General features: G+C 37.9%; 1 long non-coding RNA gene across 1 annotated transcript in view; it reads right to left on the bottom strand.

Moving 5' to 3' along the window:
- Positions 1-3474: 3474 nt before the first annotated feature.
- The window catches only part of LOC145420991 (uncharacterized), a 61848-nt gene continuing 39780 nt past the window's right edge, over positions 3475-25542 (bottom strand). Inside the window, exon 2 of the long non-coding RNA XR_013902241.1 lies at positions 3475-3575. This is a non-coding gene — a long non-coding RNA (uncharacterized LOC145420991). The remainder of the gene's footprint in view (positions 3576-25542) is intronic.

The following is a 25542-nucleotide window of genomic DNA, read 5'->3' as shown; positions in this document are numbered from 1 at the left end:
CAATCCATTATTATTATTATTATTATAAACATGGTTAGACATTCAGAAGATGTTTAGCATTGTTTAGGATGTGCACTGTTTGCAGATACAATGGTGAATAAACATTTTATGCATCTACTTTTTTGTACTTTTACAGTTAGCACCTGATACTCTTGACTAAAAATATTCAATATGCTCACTTTTGCAGTACTGTTTGTAGGAGGAACAGTGGTGCAGTGGTTAGCACTGTCAGCTCACAGCGAGAATACATGACCTTTCTATGTGGACTTTTGCCTTCATGGGTTCCCTCTGGCTTTCTCCCTCAGTATAAAGGTAAACTGGTGAGTCTAACTGGGCCAGTATGAGTGTGAATGGTTGTCTATGTGTTGGTCCTGTGACACAGTGGAAACCTGTACAGGGTGTACCCTGCCTCTTTACATGACAGCTGAGCTCTTGAAACTCCGAACTGAAGTAGAAGAAGAATACAAATGGAATTATTTAGCTCATGTTCAATGCCACATGTTAATTTTGCAGATGATCTGAATCACTCTATAAATAGAAAATGTGCTAGAAGCTCTGCTTGGGTACCGTGCTTTGAGCTAAAACCCAACATGGGTTTTAATGTACCATTTAATGGCTGCAAGCTTCACTTTATTAGTTTATTTGAATATTATATTATTACAACTTTTTTAATCTGCATTTTAACCCATACACAGCCAAGTAAAAGTGCTGTTTCTACTGACAGCATTTGGTCAATAACAGGAATACTGCACAATTCTCAAATTCTAAACTGTAAGTAAAAATGGTCAATGGAATCATTCCAGAAACACTAGTTTTGTTGCAGCCCTTTCTCACTGCAGTGCACAGAATATTTCAGCTTTGTCAGAAGCTGTTGTCGTCACAGAGAAACACACACAAGGTGTTCTTTGTCTCTGAACTTGTCATTTCTTTCTCCTATAGAGAGTCATTTTTTAACTTGCAGGATTTTTGACTCGTTTGGGAGCTTTGTGTTTTATAGTTTGTTCTGCTTTGTTTTCCTTCTGTTTTTTAATTTGTTTTTTTATTCACTGGCACCAGACTCAGTTAGGTTTTGATAAACCAAACACAAATTAAATAAACAATAACATGCTTTAGGCTTAAATATTCCCATTTGCAACATTAATCTATCAATTATTCTCCCATCAAAATATTTATCAGTAAAGTCTGACAAGATGGACATGCTTGTCACTGCGATGAAAATGTGTGTTATGTCTGAACCAAAGTTCAATAAATGTTGAGAAATATAACCTGAGAGTGGTGTTACAGAGAAACACATTACCACGATCAACAGGATTCATGGTTTTATTACTATAATCCTGAGGCATGGAGTTATTTTCACTTATGAAAGAAGCACGTTTTTATTTAGCCTCTATTAATCTGAAAATACAGAACACAATATGAAAGCAACAGATTCACAAGAACTTTTTGTTATCTGCATGCCAACACAATCAGAGGTATCACAAGTCTACAGTTGAAGTTCTTTCCTCCCCCCTTCTTAATTCAGTTGGTAAATTCCGAACAGACCTGTTAGTTTTAAAGTGGGCGTACTGCTACATCTGCGGTTTATGCAGATCAAGTAGGTCAGTGGAATTTTAGCTTATTTGCTTATCAAAGCTGGACTCAGTGCCGCCTGGAACTAAACCACACACGATACAGCAGTTGCAGCTGGGGTGGATATCTGAGCACAACCTAAATAAGACCTGTAAAAAGTTGGACACACTCATCCTCTGGTGTGTTTGGAAAGTTCAGATGTTTATGTGTTAAATAAAATTACTTAATCACTTATTGACAACTGCTGTGGTCTCCTTAGGCTTGGCATTAAAGCCACGACTGCTCCGGTGCTGTTGCTCACTTGCCAACACATCAGACTGCAGTTTATACAGGGCAGCTCTTAATGTGTGTCAGACTGTGAAGCTGTGTATGCCTGTAAATGAGCATTTGCACTTCAGGTAGGCAAATATGATACCACAGAAAATACCATTTTTTTCAAACCATGATATGACCAGGGTGTTTTATTTTAAATCCAGTTCAACTACAGTGTTCCATCTGAACATATTTGCTGTGCTCTTTAAGTCGGTGTAATATTAGCAGTCATTATATATACATTTTCTCTTTCAGTTTAAATGAATTTTAAAAAGATAAATGTTAACAGTAGGTCTGATTAGATATCATTATACAGTACAGTGAATTTCACTCCGCATCTTAAATTCCAATTGCCTGACAGCACCAAAGACAAGCGTAATGAGATGAACTTACAATGACCAAGAATGGCAGTGCAATCGGGGATGCACTGATGCGTATGTGGAGTTAGCACAAAACCTTTTTACTAATGCCTCACATGCATGGAGTAAGTGAAGTGATCATTGTAGAATAATCATGACAAGCCATTTGCATTCCCATTCTGCCTCAGAGGAAGAAAAAAAATCAGCAAGGTTAAAAAAGATATTTTAAAACAATACATCATTTTAAAAATGAAACCATTCTGAATTAAATACCGCAGAATGTCATAAAGTATCAGTTGTGGATCTGCGCAATTTGAACCCACCTATTTCTATTTGAAGTTGAATTCTACATTATTTACTCAAGATAAAATTATGTAGAGGTGGCAAGAAGGCCTGTAACTGTGACTGCAACAAGAAAAATTACATGACATTGGCATTTGTACAATAATGAGACAATATTGATGCCCAGTTACAAAATCTCATAGTGATTGTTAATTACATGGATACCAATAATTTTATGGAGTTCTTCTTTTCAGATTATGTTTTGTTGGTCACAACATAATCTAAATCATCTGAGCGACAGGACCACATCACGCAGGACCTGTCATGGTCCTGTCACATCAACACCGTGGTGAAAAAGGCCCGACAGCGTCTCTACCACCTCAGACGCTTGAGAGACTTCCAACTGCCCTCCAAGGTGCTCAGGAACTTTTACTCGTGCACCATAGAGAGCATCCTGGCGGGAAACATCTTAACCTGGTTCGGGAACAGCACCATGCAGGACAGACGAGCTCTACAGAGGGTTGTGCGGTCAGCTGAGCGCACCATCCGCTCCGAGCTCCCTGACCTGCACTCAATCTACAGCAGGCGGTGCTGGACCAAGGCCAGGAAGATCGTGAAGGACCTCAGCCATCCCAACAACAGACTGTTCTCTCTGCTGAGGTCAGGAAAGCGATTCCGCTCCCTGAAGACCAACACAGAGAGACTGAGGAGGAGCTTCTTCCCGCAGGCGATACGGTCTCTCAATCACACCACCACACAGTACTGACCCACACATATGGTTCTTACACACACACTGGACTTTCTGGACTTTGGTTTTGCACAACACTGGTCACTATATTCTTCATTTCCAGTTAATACTTGTACAGCTGCTGTTATTGTGTATATATTTATTTATATTTAGATTTCTTCATACATTCTTATATAGTTCTATATTGTGTATTTTGTTGTACAGTTATTTTATTTTCAACTTTAATTTATATATTTTATCTTATTCTTCCCAGTTAAATTTACCCTTCATTCTAATTTGTGTTGTACAGTTATTTCATTTTTAACCTTAATTTATATTTTATTCCTTCCTAGTTAAATTTACCCTTTTTAATTTTGCATATTTATTTCCTATCTTATTCATAGCCTTTTCCTTTTTTGTTCTCTTTAGGTCACGAGTAGTTGTCCAAGCATTTCACTACATATCGTACTGTGTATGACTGTGTACGTGACAAATAAAATTTGAATTTGAATTTGAATTTGAGCGATTTACAGCTCAGTCAGTGTGGATTAAAAATAGAGTGGCTGCTTTGCTACTGGAGAAAACTGGTGATTGTAATGATTTCTTTTTGCATTTGGTAATCAGTTGGAAGTAATTTAGGTAATTTTTGAATGGATTCTGAATGTAATTAATTAACGTCAAATTCTCTTAAATTTCTGTAATTCTAATAAAATAATGTAAAAAACTTTATTTGCTTCTTTTTTTCTTCTTTTTTTTTTTTAACCAAATTTTGAAAATGTATTGTACATCACTATTTTTTAAGGAATTTCTGTTTCCATTTAAAGTCCTGGCTGTATTCCTAGTTTGTGTTGTTAATGTGAACTTCTGTGAAGATGGCAGTAGTAGATTTGTAGTTTTCTCTGATTTGCAAATTTAACATTATTATCAAATAAAGATTGCATGCACAGTGATGTGAAAAATGATTTGCCCTTTCCTGATGTAGACTTGCTACACTTATATTTTATTATTAGATAAACATAACCCAAGTAAATCCAGAATACAGATCTTAAATGATTATTTCATTTAATTTAAAGGTAAAAAGCTATAGAAACACGCCTGTTCTTATCTAAGGTTGGTCGTTTTTTTAGGTTATGATTGAACAATAAGAAAGACACTGGGAAAAAATGTCATTTCTGGGAGAATTCCAAAAAGATCACATTTGCCAAAAAACAATTCGATTATCCCCAAGACTTTTGGGAAAATATTCTGTGGACTGATGAGACAAAAGTTGTCTGTTACATCTGACATAAAGATAACACAGCATTGCTATGATGCTTCATGGACGACTTACTGTCAATGATGAAGCCATGAATTCCACTCTCCACCAGAAAATCCCAAAAGGGAATATCCAACCATCAAGTTGTATCCTGAAGCTCAAGTGTACTTAGGTTATGCAGCAGGACTATGATCCAAAACTAAATCCAGAAATAAAATGAGAAGCATTTTGTATTTATTTTTATTTACGTAATATATCCTTTATTTAAAACTGTTTGATGTGTGACAAATACTCAAACAAACTAAAAAAATCAAGAAAAGTACAAATATTTTTCTTTGAACTACCAGCTTGTCACCATTCAATTACAAACTTCAGTCTGGCTCAATTTTAGTTTTGTAGATGCCAAACGACCACAAGCGGTCACAGACATTGTGTCTGTCTTTGAAGAAACCCGTTTAAAGGCAATAAGATGACAACTTCATTACAGTGGCAAGATTTTGTTTGATATTTTCCCTACATGTAGTGTGACTTGAGCATTATTTGGTTTATTTTATAAGTGAAATTACTTTTCTTTGCCTGGATTTGTTTCTATACTACCAATTGTTTAAAATCACAAGTGTTAAATATAAAGTACAGTTGAACTAGAAGAACATTTTACCAGAATAACCCGGAAATACCCCCCCCCACCAAATTTCAAATTATGAATAAAAAAAAATTAATTTATTCTGAATGGTGATGGCTTTATTAGGACATCCACCTTGAAATAAAAATGAGACCTTGGACCAACAATGGCAGAGAAAAGAGGACAGATTGCGGTAGGGATAGGTGGAGGGGGGTCGAAGCATGCTTCCGGAGAAGAGAGACTGAAACAGATGAGGAGAGACTTACATGAGTAGAATAACAAACAGCCTGCAGGGAGAAAAGATGTAGAATGTGAAGGGCACAGTGAATTAGTGTTAAGATAAAGACATCAGGGACCTGTTTTGCGACCCTGAAACTGTTTTCTCTTTGTCAGTGCAAGAGGACAGTGTAAAGAAGCCTATACAGTACATAAATAAAAACAGCACATTACCTGTCAGGCTTTTTGTGACAGCTGATGAGCGGATTAGCTCGTGTTACCTGTCTCTTTTTTGCTAAACCCTCTAAATTACCGTTTAGAATTGCTAAATAAAATGAAAAATTAGCTGCTCTGCACCAGCGTGCTGAATATTTAGTTTGATCACAGCATCTTCATGTGAGTTTAACAGCCCATGAATCATTTTGACAGTTTTTTTTCAGAGCTGTGATAGCGGCTCAGAAATGAGGGAGCCAAGTCATCAGATGTTGACATTTAAGGAGGGATTTTGGTCCTTTCCAATCAGCGATGCAGAAGCCATGACCCAAGAATGCAAATGAATATGTTGAAGCCAGTGACACAGCTTTGACATTCAGTCCTCTGAGGAATTTTATGAAGGCCACTGAAAAGTCACATATTACAGGGATTTACTCATAGTTGTAAATAGGAAATGGACGAATTAGCTTTTATTTTGAAGGTCTTCTGTTTTTACATTATTTTTTTTTGAGCACAACTTTATTTGCTGAAGTTTATACCATAAGTTATATAGGTATGGATGGTTGTCTGTTTTATGTGTTAGCTCTGTGATAAACTGGCGACCAGGTGTACTCTGCCTCTCGCCCTATGGTAGCTGCGATAGGCTCCAGGCCCCCTACGACCCTGAACTGAATAAACTAAAGAGAATGCATGGATGAGCTTTAAATTTCTCAAAGTAGCCCTGTTTGAGCTTGATGACAGATTTGCACACTGTTTGTATTATCTTAGCTTCAGGAAGTTGTCACTCAGGATACTTTTCAGTGAACATCTGAGTCTTGTGTAAAGTTAAGATCTATTGCTAAGCTCTCCGCTGTCATGTCTGGGTCCCTTGGCATTTCAGCTATTCTTGCTGTTCCTTTTATTTGTGTCGTCTTCACACTGTCAAAGTCAATTCTGTCTTCATCAGTTTGTTCCAGCATTATTCTGTGATTATGACTTACACCACCCACCTCCTCACAATCTCTACCCTATCCTCGTTATTCAGAGAACTTTAGCCTCCATCATCAAGTCCATGGATCTTACGTACTTCCAACCAGTGTTTCAGAAACCACTTTATGATGTTTCAATGTAGCCCAGTCACCACAAGCTCAGTACATAAACTAATAATACATTTGAATTGATCATTCCTTATTGAACTAAGGCATTGTTGTAGTGTTTTGGAAGAAAAGTGCATGAATCAGAAAGACATCACCAGTGCCACAAGCTTTGGCCAAGGAGCAATGAAACCACACACTTTGGTCTGATGAGTCCAATTTTGGTTCCAAATGGTGTGTTTTTCTGAGATGCAGGTAAGCTAAACTGGTCAAACCTACATGTGTGGTTGGTTCCCACCATGAAGCACAGAGAAGAGGTGCGATGTAGTGTGGGGGCTTTGATGGTGAAAGTGACGCTCATTTACGGAGTTCAGCCAGCATATGCCACACATAACACTGAAATTATAAGCCATACTGTCTGCTTAGCGGAATCTGATTTGTTATTTAACGGGGGGGACTTAGTGAAAGTGGACTCCGGCCATTAAGCAGAAACTGATGTCTAGATTAAAGGAAAAGTGGTGAACTAGTGCTGATTGTATGTAGGAACACTTTAGGCACTCCAGGCGAACGCCTTAATAAAGAGAAATGAACACAAAGGATCAGAAAACTTCAAGATGAAGCTAATAATGACACTAAATTACATTTAAATACATTCAAATTATAATTATGGCTCATGGCATTTTCTTCTGCATGCTGCTGCGTTTAGAACAGCAGCATGCAGAAGTCAAGTCAAATCAAGCCATACATGCTTTGCTAAAAAAGCCTTTCTCTTTGAAATTCTAACACTTACGTTGGGAAATGAAGGAAAACTTTGAAAACTGCCAGTGCTTTTCGACAGTTGTTATTTTCACTTAAAAATGTTCCGGCAAGTGTCCAAATGCCTCCTGTTGGTTTCAGAAAGTAGTAAAATGTTTGATGTCACTTAAAAGTTGTAAAGAACTCTTCATCAGAAGGATGCATCAATCTTGCAAAGCCACTCAACAATAGCAGGACAGCTTGGAACATCAGGGATAAATGAGAAGCTGACAGACATAAAGTGTTACTCACTATATCTTATCCTAAAGAGTGTGTACGTTTTCTCCAAAATTGAAATGTCAATCATGTGATAGAAATTCAGAGACAGTCTTCCAAACTGATTGATCACACAGGTATGACAGGTATGACACAACGGGAACAAATCCTTTACTGTCAAACTGCAGTGACTCTTTTGGACGTGTTTTGGATCTGAACCAAAGCCCTTAACAGCTACTAACAAGTGAAGTGTTTCAAGGACCGCCTGTGGCTGCAACTTTCTTGAATTCATCACTGTGATTAAGGCTGCCAAGTGTTAGAGACACAGGGAAACTAATCTTATTTTGTCTCGCAAACTTAATAGCACCTTGTTGGCAAACTAATCAGGCATCTGTTGAATTTCATTGATCTCTGAAAACAATTGACTACTTCTTGGCTGGGAAAGAATACAGAGCGCTCTGATACCTCCATCTTCTCCATCATATCAGTCATCTGCCTGATAAAACTCAAATATATCAAGACATTTTTTTTAAATGCAGAGCATGAGCGCACAGACTAATTAAAGGCAAAAACAGAAACAGAAAACAATGAATCCACTGTAGTTAATCATATGGTAAAGTGCCATGTGATAAAAACAAATGTGTCAAATACCAAATCGCGTAATCAGTTAAAGTATGCTATTTTATAATGTAAAGAAAGACAAGGACTAATAGCACTGCACTGCATCAGGGTATTAGTTCTTTTAATTAGCGCACTTAACGATTAAACTTTAACAAACAACTAGAGGTCTTCATTACAAAAAGCTAATTTCTCTTCTTCACCATTCCATTATAAACAACTATTAAAGTCTTCCTAATCAATTAAAAGTATCAGTGGCAGTATATTGTGAGTGCTCAACCTTTCTTTGAATGGGGGTGAACTACAGTTGTCGCTTCTGCAATTCCCCTGGCACTATTTAACAGTGTGTGTTTTAACAGCACTCTGAATAAAAACTGCTCATGCTTATACGACAGCACTCCTTGTGTTGTTCTGGTCCCTTAAAGTGACCTTAAGAGTATGCGCTCCTTATTCTCGCCACTGAAAGGTTTTCATTATCTGAACTGTTACTTGAAACTGAAGGACGGCACTTTCTTCTGATTGTTTCTCTATTTCTGTCAGTGTGTGGACCTTGATAGTCTCTGTATGTGTCCAAAAAATATTTTGCTTTTGCTTTCCAAATAATAATTCTTGGATGCAATTTCCTCACCCACAGCAATGATAAATCGGGTGCACTACATATTTATTTTAAACGTCCATTTCCAGCTACCTTAAAATCAATTTTTATTTTTTTGTCTTTGCATACTGTATCTTTTCAACACACGAACATTTCCCATGACCTTTCTCAAATGCCCCCATGACGTGTAGCAAATGAAATGTGTCATATATATATATATAAATTAAGGAATAATCTGGTAAAATTTTTTCAACGCTTGCCTGTAAGGCAAAACAAGACTCTCTTCTGCTGCCTTGGTTATGCTTACCAGGCTAGCCAGAAAGCCAGACGGCTGTGAAATTAGTTTCCCTAATGATGAGTCACTTAGTTTGCTTACCATTGCTAGCAAAGCATAGTGTGTGGCACTTTATGGAAACACACTTTTTAAATCCTGTCATATAAAGAGCAAATTGAACCAATCACAGCTCAGGTTTCCAATGATTGGTCATTTAATTTAGAACTGGAAATAAGTCCATATCAGATTTATGTCACACAAGGTTTTCAAAATATTACTGCCTTCATCAGCATTCTGGAGTATAGAGACAACAACCTTGTTGTTAAAGATGGATGGATAAAGATAGCTAATGTTAGCAAACTTTTTAAGTAATGCAACCTGGTTAAAATGAGCATTTGAATGTAAAAGTTTTGCTCGATTGCTGAAGCCAGCATGCTTCAAAAGGAATAACTCTGAAGGTTGAATGTTCCCCTTTTCATATTCTTCAAAGCTTTATGAAGAATACAAAATACGAAACAGCTAAGCAACGCTTAGCGAGTTGCTGATTTAAAGAAAAATCTGTGTATTCAGCACAAACTACAGGCAACAATGGCAATCTGTTAGTGACAAAAGCAATCACATGAAGGGTTTTGGTGCAGAGGTTATATATATTTAAGACCAATTTCACCTAATGAGAGCACACAACCTCCTGTAGTCAGTCACCGGTATCAGTTTTCCCTACTGACCGATGGTTACCAGGGAGTCATTGACTGGTCCCTGGGCTTGCATGACTGGGGTGTCAGCAGTCAATACACTGGTCACTGCCAGTAAAAACATGCGACTGACCGGGGAGGTCACCAAGCAGTTTCTAGGGATTTGTGACTGACACTTTTGTGAACCAATCTAATGGTGTTTTCCATGGTAGTCACGTGACTTAAAACTGTGATTTAGCTCACCGACTGATAAATAGAAGTATGCATCAGCACAGGCAATGACTTTTAGTCAAGGCTACAAATATTGCACTTGTTTAGTTGCTTGTGTGTCCATGTGTTGGAGGGATGACAACAGACAGGTTTTTCCCCCACGTCACACAGAGGCATGTTTTTCACATGAATGATTATGATTTCTTCTTAAGTCACGTTAAAGGCCCACACGTGATTTATTCTTCAAAATCTTACAAGTGCATTACTAGAAAAAAAACTTTAATTAAATTAACAAATTAATTTAAATTAACAGTGTTTTCGATCAGCATCTGTAAATTGGTCCTTCATTTACCTATAAACCTGCACATTTGGCACGTGTTGAACGTTAATTTAACAGACAAGGTAATGAATTCAATTAGCACACTTTATCAAAGATGGTACAGTCTCTTTCTTGCCAGTCTGAGTCATAGTAAAGACATTAAGATAGATGGGGACTCAAGAGAAGCTGAAAGAAGATGAAAGATTCTGGTTACCAGTGTGGGATTAAATAAAAATCTAGCTCACATGCCTCAGTGTGCTCCTCTTAAGACACTAGTTATGAATGTTAATGTCTGTGTGAGAGAACAAAATATTGCTAGTCTGTGAGGATTACTGAAAGAGGTGAATTTTTTATGAAAACACTTTCAGATTGCTCTAGAGACAAAAGCAACGTGATCTGCAATCAATAAAACCACCACACTTACTTCTACAGTGCACCCTTTTTAGGCATTTTGGAGTGTCATTGAAACTTGACAACTATTGAAGTGTTATGAATAGGCCTAAGGGAAACTTTGGTTTAACATGGAAAAAAGACTCCCCTGTTCCCATCTACCATGAATTATAAGAAACAGATTTTATGCCCTTTAAATCATTAGTTTCAAAATTAATTCATTTTTTTTTACATACTGGACAAAGGATGTTTAAGATGGACCTGCCAGGCTGGAGGAAATGAGGAAGACCATGGGAAAGATTCATGGATGTAGTACAGAAGGACATATAGAGGATTGACGGGACAGAGGAGGATTCAATGGATAGTGAAAGGTTGAGGCAGATGATCTGCTGTGGTAATCCCTAAAGGGAAAATTTAAAGAAGAAGATATTTTATTTATTTTGTTTTATTTATCTTCTGTTTGACCAGAGGCTTTCATTATGAAGCAGGATTTTGGCTTATCCAGGTATCCTTCAGGGATAACCCTGGGTTTTCTGTACTGCAAAGGGGGTTCAATTATTTTTGGGGTTTCTCGCCATGGTAACTTTAAGAAGTGAACTCTGGAACAGGTAAGGATCCAGATTAGAGATCACCAGGTATGAATTCACCATTTACAATTCTCCAAAAAATAGTGTCATCATTCTTGGAAGATCAGTCAGACCTCTGTGGGGAGTGCAGGCGTGTTTTTCATTAGCATCTAATGTCAGTGTTTTGACTGAGTGGACTCCTCTCATGGCCGAAATAACTTAAGGAGGCGACCAGGAAGCATTCTATTCAGAAGGTGAAACTCCTCAGCTGGCTCCTTTTGATGTTTATGAGTACTGAACAGTTCTCTCTTTAAGGCTGATTCCCTTTGAAGGAAGCTTATTTTCTCTGCTTGTTTCCAAGTTTTTATTCTTTTGGTCATTACCCAGAGCTCATGGTTGTAGGTGAGGGCAGGAACATAGATCAACCTGTAAATTGACAGCTTTGCTTTCATGCTTAGCTCTCTCTTCAATACAGTGGATTGGTACTGTATCCCAATCTCCCACTCCCAAGATATTAAACTCCTCCACTCCTCCACAACAACTTTTTCCCAACATGAGGTGGTGCTCCACCTTTTTCAGAAAGAGAGAAAACTGCCCTAATTTAAGCTGGGCCATTGTTTGCATTACCCAAAATAAGTCAGACTCATTCCCAGAGCTCTTACTGTGTTTCTACTGGGTCCATGCACAACTAAAATCAAACTACACGCAGTTTACAATTTGCCTCATGCTTTGTTTAGAGCATGCTCACTCATCACAGATGGAGCAGAAAGTTGCTCAACTTAGGGCAAAAGATTTTTGATTAGATTTTCCTGCTCGCTGTTGGAAACTAACATCAGCAGGTGAAACCGACCTCACTCTTAGTAGGGCAGTTGCAGCTTGCATTGGGCCTTGCAATTTCAGTATTAGTATTAGGGTCCCCTGGGACCTGAAAACATTTGTATTTTTAACTCTAAACAAAACAGATGGAAAATAATGATGTGAATTCATTCGGAAATAATTGATTGACAACGTCAGAAACAACTGTAATGATGAAAAAAACCGTATACGATATGTCAAAATAACTTGGGTGTCTGTGTGGACTCCAGTCAGTAGGATAAGAGTTAAAGAAAAAACTGTAGTGCTTTAAGCACCCTTATGTTTCCCAGACGTTTCACCTGAAGCAGCTCCATCATTGTATGTGATGCTTTTTTAATACTGAAAGGGTACCACTTCTGACACACTCACCAAACGATCATAAATGCACTTCAGAGCACGTTGCCCACTACAAAACAATCACATGACTGAGGAAAGTAGAAAGTAGTCCTTGTAAGCTAATCACATGACCAATTCAAGATGACAAAGCAACAAGGTGATATATACCAGTTTTTAAATTGTGTTGATAGGCCACGTAAAACCAGAGTTATGATAAACAATATACACGCGGCGTTTTTATGTCAATAGTTTTGTCATGTTTACTGTCTAAGGACAGCGCTAGCAAGCACTCGCTGCTTATGAGCAAAATGAAAAAACAAAACAAAATAAAAAAAAACACCCCTTTTATGTTGGTGGAAAAATGTACCATGTCAACCAATCAAAAAATGATATGGCAAAATGACATTTGGTTGTTTAGGAAGAGGGGGATGTTTTAGGAGTGACCGAGAGAGAAAAAAAGAAAGACAGCAGAAAAAGAGAGAGAGCGAGTTTTGAGATGTGAGAGATTTGTGACGTTTAGCGTGTTTGGAGTGTGTAGTTAATGTGTTGTCTTGTGTAGTTAGTGTGTAGTGTTGTGGATAGTTTTGTGTTGTGTGTCAGAACAATGAGGCGACTGCTGTCTCCAGGTAGAAACAGGAGTGATACACCTGCTGCTGTCAGACCTGCAGGTATCAGGCTGTGATGTTCTCCTTTATAGTGGACAGAAATATTTGGAGTGGCACAAATAATTTGTAATAATTTTAAAAATGGCCAATTATACCCTATAACATTTTCTTTAAAGTAACACAATAGTTACTTTTTAAGGAATTAATTACTTTTAGAATCTTGTAACTCAGTTACTAACTCAGTTACTTTTTTGTAACTACTAACTATAATTAACTACTTTTTCAAAGTAACTTGCCCAACACTGCTGGTTGGCTAGCTGGTTGACGGTGAAAAGAAGGTAGTCTGGGAGGGCTGTTGTATTTTAAACTGCATGCCTTGTGACTGAACTCAATCAGCCCCCTGATGTTAGAGCAGACACCAAATATCAGCACATAATATGTTCTCACAACCTCAGGGTCCAAATAGAAGATATTTCTTCTTCTCATAAATGAACATTAAAAAATACATAACCACAACCTGTTTTAATTCAATTTTGTTTAATTCTGCTGTTATTTCTGTCAGTAAAACACATAAATATTACTTAAAACAGACAAACAGGTATGATTCAATGTCAAGAACTCTAATAAAAAAAAAAACATTACTAGTGAATTGGGAAAACTTTTTGCATACAACATAGTACATATTGGATAGTAGGGAAGCCTGTCCATTTCTATGCTGCTCTACTGGAAAGCTTTTTGCTCAACCATCAACAACACCTTCACCACATCTGGAGAAAGAGTGGAGAGGACCTTGACAGGCAGGAGTTTATAATGGCCATCACCTGTTCACTGATGACAAGTCACAGTGACCCTTTCTCTACTCTTGCAGGTCAGTAATAGACAGCCAGACTGGACCGACATGCATATGATTCAGCACACAGTTAATATTCTATTTTTGTTCTGAAAGGATTTGTTTGTAATCTCCTCAAAAGTTTACAGCTGAATTAATTTAAATTCTGTTGACCTAGTTACAGCATGGTACAGTAGTATACTTCCAACAAGCTTTGTGATACAGTTCTCAAATGGATTTGCTAACTGTTCTTGTTTAGACCATACATCAGCAAAATTCAGTTTATCTCACAGCGGGGATATATTACCATTATTTGAATATTAATTTAGTGTAACGCTTTCAAACCTGGCAAATCATTTGTTTATGTGTGGAAGGCAGCTATGCCTGACATGAAGACAAATAGGTTTATATATTTAAAAAAGGTAACTTTGTGTTCTCTGATGCTTGTTCTGTTATAGAACAAATGGATGTAAACCATGAAAACCGCCTGCTGTGATTCTGTTTTCTTTAGGAAATGCTGATAATGACATGCTACACGAATGACACAGCAGGAAGTGGGGAATAGCAACCTAACAGGGGAAGCATCTGACCTGAGTTCATTTTTCTAATCAAAAGGGTACATTTGATATAAGTTGAAGGGAAGATTATGCCATGAAAGTGGAGCAGTGGGCTTATGCTGATTGCCTAATGTAGCTTGCAGGCATGTGCTTGATGTATTTATTTATTTCATTCCCCCAGCCACTGTGTTTCCCTACAGTACCTGGCAACCCCTAACGTTTTTCTTTACAGCATATGCCTGCCTCTGGCTGTGCATTGCAATCTCATCAGTTGCTGCTACAGTGTTAATTGATTAGCGCTTTGTTGCTTGAACAATCTGGAGCGACATTAAAAGTAGGAATTAACAAAAATGATGGGAAACACAGAGCTCACATGGATCTTGTTTAGTACCAACAGCAATGTTTACAGGATTAATAGAGCCAGTCTTACAATTTCTTGAGAAAACTATTCAATTCAATTCAATTTCTTTATTGTCCCACAAGGGGAAATTAGTTTAGCAGCAGGATAAAAATAGACAGAACAATACTATAAAATAATAATGACAATAATAGTGATAGAAATAGTGCAGACAAGCCAAGCAGTTCAAAGTCCAGCTAAAGGCAAATATGCTGGTCAGCTATGGAAATCTAAATCACTCATTCAAATGACAAACCCAGTTTTCAGATTTCAAGTATAATATCCCAACCTGCTGTTTCCATTGCCATTTCAAACACAGTAGTTTTATTCCTTTACTAATGACACATTTTTCTCCCTCTAGTAAGATATTATAACAGTTTAAAAAATATATAAAACTATTCGAGCCTTTGCTGACTCTATGAACTCTCTCCTCATTTAGCTGAACTTTAACTCAACTCTGCATCATCTTGTGCAATGATAACATGACCATCCACTCTTGAATTCTTTATCCTACTAAAGACACTCGAGTTTATTGTAATTCTTTCCTAATAGAGTCAGCCCAGCTGGTACACGGTCCTTCATAGCTTCCATAACTCAGGCTCAAATACCAGCCAAATAGGAAGATCAAGCACTGTATTCTCCCAATCTTAAATCTCAATGCTCAGTCTCCAGATGCTTCAGGCAGGCCTCTGCTTTTCAAAGAGATTCTGAATCAGCAGTCATGTCTGATGACGCAAGTAAGACGGAGCTCACTACTGGCAAACTGTATTTAGGAGTGCAGGAAATTGTCTTTAACCATTTAGCCTTAGAATTGTCTGACGTAATTCTAATTTCAAATGACCTTGCAGCATTTAATGAATTCATGCCCCCCTTTTTTCCCCTCACTAGTGTCACTGTTGTTATGCACTGCACAATGTGTATTTGGAGGTGAGCTTGTGCACAGACAATTTAAGCCCTTAATGGCTGAGTGAAGCATTGCAATTCCAGGCACATGGCTCAGCATGAAACAATGCTCAGATCAACTTAAAGACCTGTCACAGGCACGGTCAGATACACTCTGCACACAAATAGAAATCTAACTAAGAGAATTCAAATGGTAAGTTATTGTCTGCTTTTCACATTTCTTTTTAAAAGCCTATTGTAATACCTTTGTATAACCAGAAGTTCAAAGAACTCTGACCCGTGTTGCCTTTGTGAATTAATTTTGCTTTCAAGGCAGAGTATAAAATGCAAAGGATGAATATATTATATACTGGAAATGTAAATTTTTTGGCCATCTGCATCAATGCACTGTATGGGCACATATACTGCACAACTCTGTTGCTTGTGAAGCTCGCACACAAGAATTTCACTCACATGTGCTGTACCAATATACCTGCACATGTGATGTGACAATAAAAGTGATTTGATTTGATTTGATATACTTGCTAAGTATTACTAACAGAAACCTGTAAAATCCAGTAGAATTTCTGTATGTGTAATTAAAACACACTAAAGAATAAGATACATGCAGTATTTATAATTGTAGCTTGATTTTTTGAAACTAAACTGTCCTTGAATAAAATCTTGACCAGAATATGATAACTTTCAAAGATTATATAATTAGGACATCACCTGAACCCTTGATGGTTTCTTATCTTATCTAACCCCATAAATTAACAAGAGGCACGACACTGAAAGTATCCAGAAATCTGTGGCAGATTGTGACAGAACAGCAAAGGTGGTTTAAGAAACATAGCTTTCAGACTCATCCACCTAAAGATGAAAACGCTTATTTTGGGGGAAATTTCACATTGACAAACATATTCCTGATTATTATCTTTAACAAAATACACACACCAGATACATCATTAGTTACACCTTTGTACATTTGCTTCTCATTTAGATCCCATTCCGTCACATCCCAAAGGAACCCTACTGAACTGAAATCAAGAGTCCAGTTTAAGGTGACTTTGAGCTTAGTGATGTGATGCATTATCCTATAGTAAGATGGGTACACTGTGGTTGTAAAGAGATGGTCAGCATGAATACTTATGTAGGGTCTAAACTATGCTCCTTTGATACTGAGGGCCCCAAAGTATGCCTAGAAAGAATTGCCCAAACCATTACAACGCCAGTAACATAAACCACTGATAAAAGGCAGGATGGTCTCTACCTTTTCATGGTGTTTACACAAAATTCTGACTTGGCCATCTGAATGGCAAAGGCAATGTTTTTTCCAATCTTCTATTGTCCAGTTTTGGTAAGACAGAGCAGACTCTTAAATTAGTTTATTGTTCTTAACAGGAGTGACAAAGATGGTAGAGATGGTTGTAGAAATCCTAGTAGATCAGTATTACCTGAAATAGTCAGACCTGCCCATTTGGACCCAACAAAAATGCCAGGATCCAAGTCATCTAAATCACCTTTGTTCTAAATTGTGATGCGTAGTTTGATCTTCATCCAGACATCTTGACCATGTCTGCATGCCTGAATACACAGTGTTGGGGAGGTTACTTTTAAAATGTATTCCACTACAGATTACAGAATACATGCACCAAAATGTATTTTGTAACGTATTCCGTTATGTTACTCAATGAGAGCAGTTTGGATTACTTAATATATTATCAAGCTTTTTGCAACTACATGCATGTACTATTGCTGTGTGATTTATTACTATTACAGATAGTCGCCATACTAATACCAAAACAGGTCCGCGGCTCTGAACTGTAGTAAAGGGACCTCTGGCTAATACGTTGGGTTCCGTGTCGGCTCATAGCCGAAAACTAACTTTACTTTGTTGTCTGGGTTAACTTTGCTAGCGAGAGACAGAGAGAGGCATTGAAAGGCTGCTCCAACGGAACTTTTAGTAAATTCAGTGAACCTTAAATTCAGTCGCAAAATACTTTAAAATGAACAGGTTATCTAAAACAGCAGCTAAACTTATATGGCAGCCAAGCTTGTTATGAACAAGGACACAGTGTTCTTTTCAAATAAATACAATAGGTAGGCTACAATAAGCACATGGTCAAAAGTCAGATAGAATCTCTTTTCTTTTTTTGCCTTTTGCTTCTGAAGATTTTAAACAAGAAATATTTTCTGCTTGAATCTGTCATGAGCTGTGCACGACAGCAAGGATTGGCGGACCCAGTATGCAGACTCATGGAGATAAAAACTGAAACTTAAAATCAGCTTTATTGCTGGATGGCAGAAAAAAAACAAAACAGAAAACTAGCTAAACTGGGAATACCAATAACTAAACGGGCAGGCTGGCAGGCAAAACACACAGCAAAGAACGCAGACACTAAACACAAGACGGGAAAAGGGCAAAGAGAAAACGCCTGGAAAAACACAGCTGGAACAAATTACACAGACGAGATGGGGGAGAACAAAACAGAAATCATTAACATGAGATGCAGACCGTCAAAGTAAAACAGGAAACATAACACAGCAACCCGAGTCTGACACTGAGACAGAGACATGAAAAAGACTGCAAATCAGGAAGAACTAAGAAACTTAGAATGCAAGAAATACAGAAACTAAATAATAGAAACGCTAAGTCACAGATTATAAGCAAACAAAATCAAAACCACTGGGTCACTAGACCCAGGTACCCTAACAGAATCATCAATCCAACCATCATAGGGACCTCAAACTTCCACTAGACTGAAGAAAAGCCCTGGAAAGAAATCAGTGGAAATTTAGAGAAACACAGGGGGATCAAATCTAGATACACACACACACACACACACACACACGCACGCACGCACGCACGCACGCACGCACGCACGCACGCACGCACGCACGCACGCACGCACGCACACACACACACACACACACACACACACATATTTCATTTTTTTTTCTCCAATTTCAATTTCAAAAGCGTAACACAACCCCTTCAGTCAATAGCCTGTGTCTGCCTGTCTTACATAACTAATCAAGTTGTGTTGAACTGAGTCATTGGTTGCTAAAACCTCATTATCCCGGCTGATGACCTTGGCACATGAATTGAATGAGAAAGTAATGGCTCTTAAACACTGCCAGCACCACAAGACCGCCCTGTTTTAGATGTGGTTCACAGACTGCTAAAAATCCATGCTGTGTCTGCTTGTCTTTCATCTGATAGCAGTGAGAGTAAAAAGTGACAGTTTTTCAGTAAAAACTACCAGAATGTATCCCGTTGGAGACAGGCTGAGAGTGCTTTATGTTCACTTACAAAACAGCACTGGCGCCTTCAACAAACTTAGTCTTCAGCAGTCTGAATCTCCTGTTTCCAATTAATTATAACTATTATTTATTTTGATAATTTTACAAGGGGCTGGCATAAAAGGCAAATTTCTATTCTGATCAGATTCTCAAAAACAATTCTAATAAAACAAACATTTGTAAAGACTATTTTTAGCAAACTTTGAAGGAATAAATAAGTGTATGTGCCACTAGTAAGCCAGTCTTTGAGACTTTTCTGTTTTATTTACCATTCAGAGCTCTTACTGAATTTTACCTCTGGAGACTTACAGTACATGCTCGTCATCTCTGGTTTGAATGAAGGTATATGGACTGAAAATGACTTGAAGAGCGATATCTGGGCAGACATGAAACCTGGGCTGAAAAGTTACAGGTTAAAAGCACTTTTTGTTCAGCTCTGGGTGAAGAGCCTGGCAGCCGTGCACTCCATCAGTGCCAGGCTTCAATGCAAGGGGACATGGATTTGGCATGCTTCATAGGATTTTAGAGAGGGAGCACTATAGCCAGGGACCAAAGTAAGTGTGCGAATCATTCAGCCATCTGAGAATTGTATTCTATCAGATGACTGAGAAAAGACTATTTTAATATGAAATAATGTGCAGCTGTTTATTTTATTGACTTTTGTGATTTTTAAATGTATGTTATTTATTCTACCTTCAGTATTTTATGTATGGTTTTATAGAAAAGTGGGCACAACAACAATATTTTAGTGGCTATTTTAATTCAGGAAGTGAGCTGAATAAATATAGATTATATAGTCAGGAAGAAAAAAAGGAAATATGAAGCATTTTCACATTTTCCAAGTGAACAATTGAATATGAAATAAAACTATAAATAAGAGGCTAACTTGAAATTTCCTTTTCCTACAAGTTTATCTGAGATATCTCAAACACATTCACATTTCAAAGGTCCAGCAAGTGTTTTTCATCACTGTGGCTGATTAAACCGCCTGCCTGTCTGGAGTTGGGTAGAGGTATTCTGGAAATTTTAATATTCAGGTATCCCTTCAGACCTTTGTAAACCAATGAGAATGTTAAAGATATAAATTTGACAGAACTTTGGAAGTAAAGTCACAGTACAAAATAGAAAATAAGGTAGAATGGAGCCATTGTTAACTGGTCATGTTTATTTCACCTTGGACAGTGTTTGCCATGAATGTAGTTCTTGCTAATGCGCGCTTCATTTCCACTAAAAAGACGCTGAGAACAAGGTCATACAGAATGCTGCGTCTTCATGGTTCATAGCAGGTTTTCAAAAAAGCTTACAATAATTATTTAAAATGTTTGCTTGTTTCAAGGATGACCACGACTGCTTCATTGATCTCCTTGTCAGAATTTGAATAAATATGGTTTACAATGAGTCTGAAATGTGATAATCCTCATTGGTCTACATGTAATATCGATTTATTTTTTTACCTTTTGAGTTTGTTCAGAACACAGACCTCCTTTAAAATAAGCCTGATATATGTACAGCATACAAAAAAGTAATTTTTAAGTTTTAAACAGAGTAAACAGACACAGAACACTTTTTAACCATCCAAAGTAGAGAACACATAAATGAGACTGACTGCAACTAGAATTGCCATCTTGCAATTGTATGCTTTCCCCAGCGATTCAAGCATCAGTAAACATATTACATATGTTAAGATTTGGAAGGAAATTCATTAGAAGGTGCCAAAGATTTTGTAACCAGTTCAGTATCAGCCTTGTTTCTTCCTTTATTTTTTATTTTCATGAATTCTTGAGTTATGGCCAAAAATGTTTCTTTTCGACTGTTCCTTTAGAGTTTCTGCCAAACTGGATGAATGGACAGACAAAGGCATAAAATAGGCATCTTTCATTTCAAGTGACGAGAGGCCTGTATTACAAAGCACAATTCTTTTCTATTCAGGTAACAGGCTTTGAACTACTGGACAGGACCCAAAAGCAGATAATCCAACAATGGACAAAAGGAAGACAGAGGCTACATATACACTGAAAGCTGACGAGCGAAGTGGAAACACGTGGGAAAACAGCTGGGGCAAATAGACATAATGATACAGGGGAAGCACACTGAACACAGGATGAGAGACTGTCAAATTAAACAGGAAACACACTAAGACACATGGGCTTGACACAGGGGCCGGGAGGAAGAAACGGACATGGAAAACAGATGGACTGAGGAGGAAAAGGGAAGAAACACAAGGAGGGAACGTAGGAAAAGATAAGGGGAAAAAAAAACAGAGACACAACTAAGACACGGAAGGCGAGAGAGCGAGGGATATGAAGGGACACAGAGGGTGACAGTAAAAGGAAAACAAACATGAGACATAGAGGGAATAAACAGAAACATGACTGGAGAAACACATGCAGAGGACATGACAGGGAAGAGACAGAGACAAGAAAACATGAACCAGAAATACAAATAAACTCAGAGGTGTAAAATAACTAAACTGAAGACTAAACTGTATAAAACTGAACTTGGAGAGAAATAATATTGAATCCAAAATAAACTCAAAATGCTGGGGCAAAAATCTAGTACCATGACTTCAGTGTTTCTGCACGATGAAGGTGATTCTCTTCTTAAATTATGTTCCAGAGTAGAGATCAACAGGTATAAAGTCTCAATAATAATTCCATAGATTCTTTTATGTCTGGATAGAGCTAAATGGTGGTAAATCTGTTCACTTACACAAGTGGCATTTTACTGGCTTTCCTTTCTGGCTTCAGGTCGGCAAAACCTTACTACTGTATTGTCCTTCCTGGTCTAACTAACCAAAATGCTTAAAGTACTCATGCCATCATTCAGCACTTAAATAACTGCACAGTGCTTTTCCTTTTCACAGATGTTCACACCACTGTTTTGAGTGAAAGCCAACAGCTTTTGTATAGTTTATCTCACCTCGTAAAAACATGCTAGTAAACAATCAATAGTGGTAACATAAGAACATAAAAAAAAAAAACCAAAAAAACTTTATTCTGTATCACCATTAATGGCAATATTAAAACACACATTTGGCAATTACTAAAGAAACGTTTGTTAACGTTTTATGAGTTTTATTTTTATGATGCTAAATTTGAAATTGCACTTCAACGCTTTCATGTTTCAACTTATTAACCAACAGTTAATTAGCAGAGAGTAGCCCTCTCAGGCATTAATGCTAAGAGCACTTTCATTTGTTAAAGTCTAAAAAGAAAGAAAATGACTTTAGAAGGAGTACTTTCTAAGTTTTAAAAGCATTGATTAGCAACATTAAAAATAATAACTTGTCAAACTGTTAAATGCAATGTGTGAACAAAGTGCTGCTTGCTGCAGGCCTGATATTCCAACTCTTGGGATTTGGCTATCGTACACTACCCAGCTCCCCACTGAGCAGGCACCATTCAGTATGAGCTTGCATCTCTGGGGACTCAAAGTGTACAGACTGCCGGGCTACACAGCAACACAAACACTTAATACAGTGTGGATAGCCTTTTCTGTGGCAGGCACGGAGCTTTTGATTGTGAAAAGACAGAGAAGAACGATGAATTTAATTACACAATTAGACACAAAAATGTACTCTCTCCAGGGTCAGTGAATTATTAGCGGTTGCTCTTGGATCTGTGCAAATGGGGTCATTGCAGAGTGCCTTGGTTTATCCATAATATCTCTCAGTTCAAGACATTAATTTCTGGCAGAAGAAACAGCGTACCCCAATGCCCATGCTTTTTACTCTCACTTGTGCCAGGGCAGACAGCACTGAACCAGCAGGATTTGCATTCTGTGCTTCAACTTTCAATTCCTGCATGGATGTTTCTTATTGACCGCATCGGCACGGATGCTGTGCACAACATCGGCAAGCGCCTAAACAAATACACTTTAAATATTTCACATTTATCTTGGGTGTAGATTGCAATCTCACTGCTAAAGATTAAGTAACAGCCCTTCTACTATCATCTCATAGCAGGGATGATTAGAAATATCAGCTTAAAACTACAGAATGGATGGGAAAAAAGCACTCCCTTAAGGAAATTATAGTGATAAGAGGTCTGAAAAAAATTGCATGCAATATACCTAGAAGATAATGACTGAGAACCTCATCAGTTCTGCCACATCCATATCTCCCCTGCCAGACCGCAAGATAACTATATTTCTTAACGAATCCCCCATGCCATGAATTTCACCCTAAATCCTCCTTTACGGTTTTCAGTCTTCTCCTGCAATGGCTAAATTGAATTTTGACACAGGAGATATGGTCAGGGTGACTTTAGAAAGTGTCCAAAGTGCAAATAGCCTGTACCTTCACTTCCTACTTGCTCTATATAAGAGCTGTTGCTCATTTAGTATTACTTTGAAAGAAGGGACAAACAAAATTTCAAAGCAAATGAAAACAGCAAAGCTGGAAGACAAAGGGAAAAATTCAGCATCAAAGAAGGATTCCAATTTTTACAAAACAATGAAAAGGGAAACAAGCCTCCTGGATTATAATGTGCATCAAAGTATCTATCTATAAGAACTGGCTGCCCTGAAACTCTTCAAAAGTAAAATTTCTTTTCAAACTCTCTGTTCTCAGATGATTATACAGCATGTGCATCCCTCATAGTACTCGAGTGTCTCAGTTGAAAGAGAATCCAAACACAGAAACACAGACATCTCGCAGCCTTGTGCATTTCATCTTAAAATACTGCCCTTATATAGAACTGCCTTTTAGCACTAAAAGAAAGATTGTCACCTGATAGTCTGAGAGTGCAGTAAAATAAAAGAATACCCCGTTAAAGGTAGTCAAAGAAGGAAAAAAAAAGTCGTGGAGATGTCAAAGGTAGAAATTGCAGTGATCAAAGGCATACAGGCGAGACGTACTGGAGGAGCTGTCTGGACTCTGGACACTTTTTTTTGTAGTTATTTCAGTTTCGTGCTCACCTTCCTTTGCAGAGGCTGAATCTCTTTGTTGCAGCTGACTCTGAGTTCGTCTCTGTAGAGCTGAATTTGTCTGCCAGTGACCGTCATCACCTGTTTGTACTGCTTTTAGTGCTTCGAACTCCTTGTCAGGTCAGCTGAGCCAGGAGCTCACACAGAACAAACTAATTGCTTTATCTGAGCCTTTTGTCTAAGGGGTCAGAAATTGAGTTTGATTGTAGGGCGAGAGAGGGAATTATAAATCGAAAGGGATAGGGAAAGAAAAATTCAATTTGTGCACAAGCCTTGTCAGAACTGCTTACTTGCGTGGCTGTTAGGTGTCCAGATTAGAGGAGAGAAAGAAAGGGAGATAACAGAATTAGAACACGAACAAACACACTCTTGTCTAAAGGTCTAGGCGAAGAGGCTAATCTAATACCTGACACGGGCATGTCCGGACAACACAGAGGCCCTTCTTTCAGAAAGCAATGTTAACAACAGTTACTTCACCCATCGCAAAGTCGCTGACATCAAATTTCAAGTCTGCACATTAATCAAAAATGACAAAAAACAACTTATATTAAACTGTCAATTCCTCCTTAGTGCACATTTTTGACTCCTAAAAATCCACCAAAAAACACGAATAGAAGTGGCATGAAATTCATATTTTTCTGTTTACAGGATGTGTGCATAAAAAGGTGCCTGGGAGGCTAGGCTACAAATAATACGTACTGCAACATGTCACGCAGTTTGTAGTCATTTTTCACCTTCCAGCTGAAAACATCAGACAAGAAGTGGATCATTAATATACCCCAGAGATTGTTTTTGGATGATGAAACAGTGTAGCCACACCATACTCCTGCCTGAGTGTGACAACAAGAGCAATGATGTTCTTCTGACTGGAAGGAAGCTCAGCATTGCATGGAGAAAGCTCAAAATTCTTTGTCATTTCTTAAAAAATGGATCAAAATCACAGGAGACTGATTCCATTTACCCAGTTCACCCTAGAACATTAACAATGGTTTCCTGCAGACAGATAACCTGGTTGGATCTGAGCACGAAACTGACTTTTTCCTTTTGTTCGTTTTTTAGAGAAGATAATGTCATGAGGCCCCAGAGAGGACAGTCACCAAGTAGATCTGACCCATCAGCAAACCTGACTGTTCCCAAATGAGGTTCTCTGAAAGGGTTTTCCAGCACAGTCTGTGTGGAGGATTCTCAGTGTTCTGGGAATAGCCAGATAGGCAGGAGGAGTCAAACCAAAAGCCACAAGAGGGCAGTGATTGGCTGTCACTGCAGACCCTCCCACTCGTCATGGTCATGGTCAGAGTTGAAGCATCCAATTGCTATTGTACAGTCTAAAAACACACTTGATGTACTATTGAAGCTCTGAAATTGTGGAGGAGACCCCATAAAGCTCAACATCATTATATTTTTAAATGTTTTGCCGTTTTGTAAGTATAAAAGCAAAAAAAAGAAGTTTACGTGTTAGCTGTGCACTCAGATGAATCTTTGCACACCCAGGTTACTTGTTTCTCACCGTCTAACTGCAGTTTTCTATTACAGGAGTGTTAATGTC

The sequence above is a fragment of the Astatotilapia calliptera genome, chromosome 16 (assembly GCF_964374335.1).
Source record: "Astatotilapia calliptera chromosome 16, fAstCal68.1, whole genome shotgun sequence".
Classification (NCBI taxonomy): Eukaryota; Metazoa; Chordata; class Actinopteri; order Cichliformes; family Cichlidae; genus Astatotilapia; species Astatotilapia calliptera.
This window is presented reverse-complemented; position numbering and strand designations above follow the sequence as displayed.